This window comes from Sciurus vulgaris, assembly GCF_902686455.1.
Source record: "Sciurus vulgaris genome assembly, chromosome: 14".
Taxonomy (NCBI): Eukaryota; Metazoa; Chordata; class Mammalia; order Rodentia; family Sciuridae; genus Sciurus; species Sciurus vulgaris.
This window is the reverse complement of record NC_136475.1, coordinates 67,402,722-67,410,771: the sequence shown is the minus strand read 5'-3', so window position 1 is coordinate 67,410,771 and position 8,050 is coordinate 67,402,722.

Here is an 8,050-nt window from a genome sequence, read left to right as displayed (position 1 = left end):
TCATTCTGACTAGATGAGGAAGCCATTGAAAAGGAAGAAGTCTCATAGGAAATTATCCACAGCATCAATCAGGCTTGCTCCTAGCTCAGGAATGGTTCTGGTGCATTAGTGTGGGAAGATATGTTTGCTGTCAAACAAACGAGCTAGGGACACAGACTCCTTGGCAACTGAGTCCTTTGAGTGTTTAAACAATTTGTACATAAAACCCGAGTGCTGGAAAGGGCAAATGACCTGGCTTTGCTATGGAAACTGCCTGTTCAGGGAGTTTCCCTAGCCAGTCACCTAGGCTGTCAGCACCTGTGGTTCCAGATTCTCTGGAGGGAGAATCCTCCCCATAGCTGGCTCTGTTTGCTGCCAGATCTGGGCTGTACCAGGGCAGTTTCGGCACACTTTGAGAACAAAAGGCTATTTTGACTTTGTTTTATTGTTTTTTGATCTCTTTAGAAGTAAATATTTCTTCCTATCCAGTTCATCTGATTTCCTTAATCTCTCCATTTTCTCTAACAGATGTTATGGTTGATATAGGTTTTTACACAAATCAAGTTTTTAAAAAAGTTATTAAGAATTTAGAAGCATTCCTTATCAGTTGTTTCAATTTGATGAGAATAGATGAAAATGTTATGATGTTTCAGAGTAGATTATAGAATGCTAGAGTCAGGGCTAGGGATTATTAGCTAGTTCATTCTTATATTTTGGGAGAAATTAAAACAGTGAGGGATTTAAATTGCTTCTACTTTCAAATATAATTCATTATTATTATTATTTTTTTCCCTCCAGTACAGGGACTTGAACCCAGGCTCTCTGATATGCTAGTCAAGTGCTCTTATCACTGAGCTATATCCCCAGCCCTTTTTATTTTTTTGGCACTGGGGATTGAACCAAGGGGTACTTAACCACTGAGCCACATCACCAGCCCTTTTTTATTTTTTATTTTGAGATAGCGTCTCCCTAAGTTGCTTAGGGCCTTGCTAAGTTGCTGAGGCTGGTCTCAAACTTGGTATCCTCCTGCCTCAACTTGCTGAGCCACTAGGATTCAGGCATACATCACCACACCCAGCCCTTTTTTATTTTGAGACAGTCTCACCAAATTGCCCAGCCTGGTCTCCTGTTTCCAATATTCTTGCCTCAGCCTCCCAAATAGCTGTGATGATAGACATATGTCACCATGCCTGGCTAAAACTTTTTTTTAAATATAATATTATAAGATTATGTATTTTTCTATCATTAAAAATTTCATGCCAGCCAGGGGTGGTGTACACTTGTACTTCAAGTTACTTGGGAAACTGAGGCAGGAGGATTGCCAGCCTCAGCAACTTAGTGAGACCCTATCTCAAAATAAAAATAACAAAAAGGATGTAGTAGTAGAGTGCCCCTGGGTTCAGTCCCCCCAATACCACAAAAAAACAAAAAAATTTATTCCAGTACCCACATTTTCCACTTTTGTATATTACTTTATGACCTTTTAAAAGGTTTACATAATTATAATCAATGTATATAGTTTTCTTCTTTGTTTCTGTACTATTCATAATTTTGATGTTTAAGGCAATATTCTATTGTCAGTGAATCACAACTTATTAAAATATTCCTCTTTTAAACACAAAGATGATTTAACAAGTTCATAGAAATGAAAATACTGTGTCAGAGTGTAGATTCTTGTATTGCCACATTTCCCAGGATGAGGGGTTGAACTCAGGGCCTTATGCATGCTAGGCAAGTTGTCTCCTACTGTACTGTATGTACCCCAACCGTGAGAGTCTTAAAAAGCAGACCTAAGGGCCAGGGATATAGCTCAGTTGATAAGGAGTGCTTGGCTTGCATGCACTAAGGTCCTGGGTTTAATCCCCAGCACCGCAAATAAATAAATAAATAAATAAATAAATAAATAAATAAATAAATAAATAATGTTTAAAAAGGCAGAAGTAAGAGACTTAATTGAATCTCTTAGCTCCTTTTAATTTCAACAACAGACATTTAGATTCTTCAGAGGCCCTTCCAGAGGCTAAAGTATGTTCTGGTTTGAGTTTATTCAAATAAACTTTATTTCTCTATGTCCCTTTTTATCTTTGTATTCTGAATTCCTAGTATGGCGACTGGCACATAGTACCTGCTTAAAAAATATTGGTGCAACTGAAATTATAAGCATAAATGAGGGAGGCATTTCTGTAACCCCACTATGGATTTCAAATTAGCCATATGGCACACATCAGTTGTAACCTGGACAGTCAGCCTTGTTAGTGAATCAGATTGCATGCTTCAATTAATCCAGTCTTGGCCATTCTAAATTATGTAGAAAGGAATAGTATAGAGATTTATAGGACAGAAGTAGTGGGGATAGTTGGAGTTAGGGAAAGTGCACAGGTGAATTTCAGAGCAGAAGGGCAGCCTGAATTGAGACATCTCTAATTACTGTTTCGTGCTGGGTCTATAATCAGTGTTTAGTTTCCTTATGTGGGATAGATCCTTGGTGCCCATCATTTAGCATGACCCCTGATTTGTAAAGATATCTGTTCTCTAGAGAGCATAACACATCTTTGCCATTCTCTCTTGTAATTTTACAAATAGTCAAGTCCTAAAACAACTGAGTTTTCTATGTTAAACTATAGGAGATGTGAGAACTGAGCCTAGAAATTAAAAGTTCCAAAATAGGCTTCACATTAAATTCAAATATTGTGCAATCGTACTCCTATGTATATATCCTTTTGGGATTTTCTAAAAACTTTTAGCAGATTGCCCAGAGTTAGTAGGTTGGGCTTTGTTCACTTAGCACAAGATAAGTTAAGGGTGTGTGTGTGTATTTTAAACATTTTAACATGGGCCTAAGTGTGAGAACTTGAGAGCTTTTGTGAGAACTTTTGCAGGGTCAAGTATTAGCAATCACATTCAAATCTTATCTTTACATTTTTAAGATAAATGATAAAAAAATTTAACAGCAGAATATGTTTTTGAAGTAAAGCTATTCCTATCTATCTGGCATGACTTCCATTTTACATAGAATTTCCTCAAAATCTTAAGTACTTTTTTTTTTTTTTTTTTTTTTTTTTTGTGGTGCTGGGGATTGAACCCAGGGCCTTGTGCTTGTAAGGCAAGCACTCTACTAGCTGAGCTATATCCCCAGCCCAGTACTCTTATTCTTGATAACATAATATACTCATAAGCTCTTATAAGCACACTGTGTAGGCACTATTAGAGTTATTTGGCAGGTTTTTACTTTCAGTAGTCCAAAATATATTTCTATCTTCAGACATGTTCTATGGGCATAATTTATATCTAATAGCTATTAGTTAGACTTTAGAAATGGTTACTTATTTTGAGAGTTTTCTTTACCCGGGACTATTGACGTTTTGAACTGTATAATGTTTTGTTGGCAGTGTCCTGTGCCTTGTAGCATGTTTCGCAGCATCCCTGACCTCTACTGGATGCTAGCAGCATCCCTTTTCACTTATGACAACCAGCATGTCTTTGGATGTTGCCAGGTATTCTCTGAGGGGGCAAAATTACTTCTAATTGAGAATTTAAATTTAAAACATATAAAAACTACATTTTGGCTGGGGTGCACTCGTTGGTAGAGTGTATGCTTAGCATTGCACAAGGTCTTTTGTTTAATCCCAAACACCATAAAAACAAAACAACAAAAGGTCTACCAAGTTCATTTTCTCCAGTAAGGGAATTTCTTTGCAGTCTTTGTAAATAATAAAGTTCTGTATTTGTTAGAGTTAATCAATCTCTATGGGCAAATAAAATATTATTTGAAAGGCTAATTGACATTGTTATATAATACATCTGAAACCCAAGGATGGAAGGAGGAAAAACATCCAAAGTGGAATTTTGGGATGCACATGAGTCTTGCATTGCTTTCCTGTTTTTGATTATTGTAGAAGAAAACCTGCTTTTTTTTTTTTTTTTTTTTTGTGGTGCTGGGGATTGAACCCAGGGCCTTATGCTTGCAAGGCAAGCACTCTACCAACTGAGCTACATCCCCAGCCTGAAAACCTGCATTTTTAATCTCTATAGTATAAATTCATTCAACATAGAAGAAAAATGAACTTCAGGTCATTTTCAGTAAAACCTAGGATGGAAGTAGTAATAGCATTTTCTGCCCAGGAAATAATAAACCTCATGTTTGAAGTGCTATTGTTGAAAAAATTTATTCTAATACATATGGTACCATATTTATCAGTATTGTTTATAGTATTTCAGGTCATCACTTTAAACAAGGATCGTCACTGTTAGTTATGGGTCCAGGCTGAATTTCTAAGGTCACCACCCCTTGGAAATTACTTTTCACTTAGAAACTCCACAATCGTTATTGTTACCATTTTTTTTTTCCTGCAATGTTGAGAGATGAAAACCAGTTGAATGATTCAGAGCTGTCCCTTTTCATAAATGTCTTATTGGGGCACTGTGCCTTGGCTTACTTAATTAGCTGGCTTACAACTGACTCAGTAGATCTGAACTGACCAACGTGGGGCAAAGATGGTGAAAGAGACCACAGTGTCCACAGGAACAAGTTCATGTTTGGGTTGCTGACCTGATGGTTCCATATGTAGAATATGAGTGACTGTCCCAAAGAACTTTTTTTGTTGTTTGATAAAACAAGTTATTAATCTAAGATTTTAAGGTACCTTAAAGATGAGTGATTGGGGGCTGGACATGTGGCTCAGTTGTTAAGTGTCCCTGGGTTCAATCCCTGTTACCAAAAAAAAAAAAAAAAAAAAGATAGTGATTGGCAATAAATCCTACCTAGGACCAATCTCATTGACATAGAAGGGGTGATAATTCAGAAAAGGCAAAAGGTTTCTTCATGCTACTGACTCATCATGGTTAACTATTTATCCAGTCATTGCAGTTTTATATTTAAGAGATCAAAAGACATGGAAAGAAGCCTGTCACCCTGGAAGAGTCAGAATGTTGCTGGGATAACAGATTGTATTAATTGTCCTTATACTGTTTCCATCTGGGACACTCTGTACTTTAGCACTCAAATATTGACTGACACAGATTTATGATCAAGATCTAACTTCTGGGGCTGGGAATGTAGCTCAGTGGCAGAATTCCTGCCTGGTATGCCAGGCCCTGGGTTTCATGCCCAGCACTGAAAATAAAAACCAAACTTCTGAAAACAACAGCTAACCTTGTGTTTATTCATTCGATAAGTATTTTAAGTAGTTTCCCTCTGAGTGTGGGGGATAATAAGCCCTAAGAATTAAGCTTAATTCCCACATGATTTAGGAGGAAACGGCCAGGCTCTGCCTGGGGTGTTCAAGCATAATAGTAGTTTGAGCATATCTGCTGCTTCCAGGAATCATTTATGTGGCAATCATTTATGTTGCTGGGTGACACCCACAAGACACTCTGAGTATGAATCTCAAGCTCACCCTCTCTAGGCCTAGAAATTGAGAGAACACAAAACAGGATCGGTCCCCACAGAGCCAGCCTGGGTTGCATTTGAAAATCACACCCTTAGTCCTAATTCCTTACATTTGCTTTGTTTTAATTTTATAAAGTACTTTCACAAGATCTTATTTTAGCTGGGCACCAAGGCATGCACCTGTAATCCCAGAGACCCAGGAGGCAGAGGCAGGAGGATGGCAAATATAAGGCCAGCTTGTGCAATTTAGCAAAACTTTGTTCTCAAAATAAAAATAAGGGCTGGGGATACAGCTCAGTGGTAGGGCACCCCTAGGTTCAATCCCCAATACTGGGGTGGGGAAAGATCTTGTTTTATGATAATCTCTAAGGAACACATTCAAACCATTGTCTAGAAAGGAGCTGGCATTTACTGTATGTCTACAGATTTGCATGCTATGCTTAGACTTATTATTTAAATTAGACTGCTCAGATATAGGAGAGGATAAATATCAAAGTTCATTACTTGCCAGGGAGTCTAAGTTATAATAAACAGATAAGAAACTCAAGGAGGAAGAAGTTTTGTCAGCCTATGACACCTCTCAGGATGATCACCTGTCTTACTTCCCGAGAACTTCTCAGTACAGAACAGCTGAGCAAACTAATTTCATAGCAAGTATTTTATTAATATTGTTCTAGAGCTAGATTCCAGTAAAACAAATATTTAAAGAAACCATTTGTCAAGCCCTCCATAGTACTATATTAAATGCTGAGTATCTTGTGTGGCTTAGAAATTTAGTTTCACCTTGAAATACAATGAATACATTCTGATCTTTAATTAATTTTGCAGTACTGGGTATTGAACCCAAAATAAATTAATTAGCCACTGAGCTACACCTCTCCTTCCTTTTTTTATATTTTGGTACTGGGGATTGAATCCAGGGGTACTTACCCACTGAGCTACATCCCCAACCCTTTTTATATTTTTTTAAGACAGGGTCTTGCTAAGTTGCTGAGGCTGGCTTTGAACTTATGATCCACTTGCCTCAGCCTCTGTAGTCACTGGAATTACAGGCAGGCTCCAGCCCCCCCCCCCTTTTTTTTTTCCTGGTACTGGGGATCGAACTCAGGGCTTTGTGCTTGCAAGGCAAGCACTCTACCAGCTGAGCTATCTCCCCAGCCCAGCCCCTTTTTAAAAATAAAAATTTTTTTAGTTTTTTTTTTTTTCTTGGTACTGGGGCTTGAAATCAGGGGCACTTAACCATTGCGTCACATCCCCAGCCCTTTTTTGTATTTTATTTAGAGACAGGGTCTCGCTTGAGTTGCTTAAGTCCTTGCTCAATTGCTACAGTGACTCTGAACTCTCCATCCTCCTGCCTCAGTCTCCTGAGCTGCTGGGGTTAGACATGCGCCACCATGCTCTACTTGTTTGTTTTTGAGACAAGTTCTTGCTCAGTTGCTGAGGCCTTGAACTTCCATCCTCCCACTCAGCCTCCCGAGTCATTGGGATTATAGGTGTACATCACTGCACCCAGCTATAATTTTATTTATTGAAAAAAATTTTAATTTCACAATTTTATTGATAAGCTTAGAAGTTGAGTTTTTGAGGTACCTGAGTTCAGGTCTCTCAATCCTTTTCACATTCTGGCACATCTATAAAATGATAGTATGTAAGCATTTATATGGCTGGAAGTGAACAGCATAGGAATTGGCTTCCCTGAGGGCAGCAATTCCTAGCACTCTGAATGGAAAGTATTGTCTAACTACCTTCCAGCTATATGCTTTGCTGAAACTTATTATAAAAGCTGCATTAAGACAGGGTCTTACTAAATTGCAGAGGCTGGCCTTGAACTTGCAATCATGCCTTAGCCTCCCAAATTGCTGGGATTACAGGTATGCACCACCATGCCTGGCTGCCAATAAATGGGATGGCATCAAATTAAAGAGCTTCTACACAGTAAAGGAAACAATTAGGAATGTGAAGAGAGAACCTACAGAATGGGAGAATATCTTTGGTAGCTACTCTTCTGACAGAGGATTATATCTAGACTATATAAAGAATACAAAAAACACCAAAAGACCAAATAACCCCATTAATAAATGGGGAAATGAATTAAACAGATACTTCTCAAAAGGAATACAAATGGTCAACAATTATATGAAAAATGTTTAACATCATTAGCAAGTAGGGAAATGCAAATAAAAAACTATACCTGAGATATCATCTCACACCAGCCAGAATGGTAGTCATCAAGAATACAATAATGACTGAAGAAGAAGATGTGGAGAAAAATGAACACTTTTATACTGCTGGTAGAATTGTAAATTAGTACAACCACTGTGGAAATCAGTATGGAGTTTCCTCAAAACACTAGGCATGGAACTACCATATGACTTAGCTGTACCACTCCTTGGTATTTATCCTAAAGAATTAAAATCATCATACTATAGTGATTTATGCATGCCCAGAGTTACAGCAGCAAAATTCACAATAGCCAAACTATGGAACCATTCTAGGTGTCCAATGGATGAATGGATAAAGAAAATGTGGTCTATATACACAATGGAGTTTTATTCAGCCATAAAGAAAAATGAAATTATGCCATTTGCAGGAAAATGGGTGGAACTTGAAAATTTTCTCATGAAAATCACAGGGAGATCAATAGAGGAAAGGGACCGTCGGGTAGGAGGTTGGTAGGGAGGA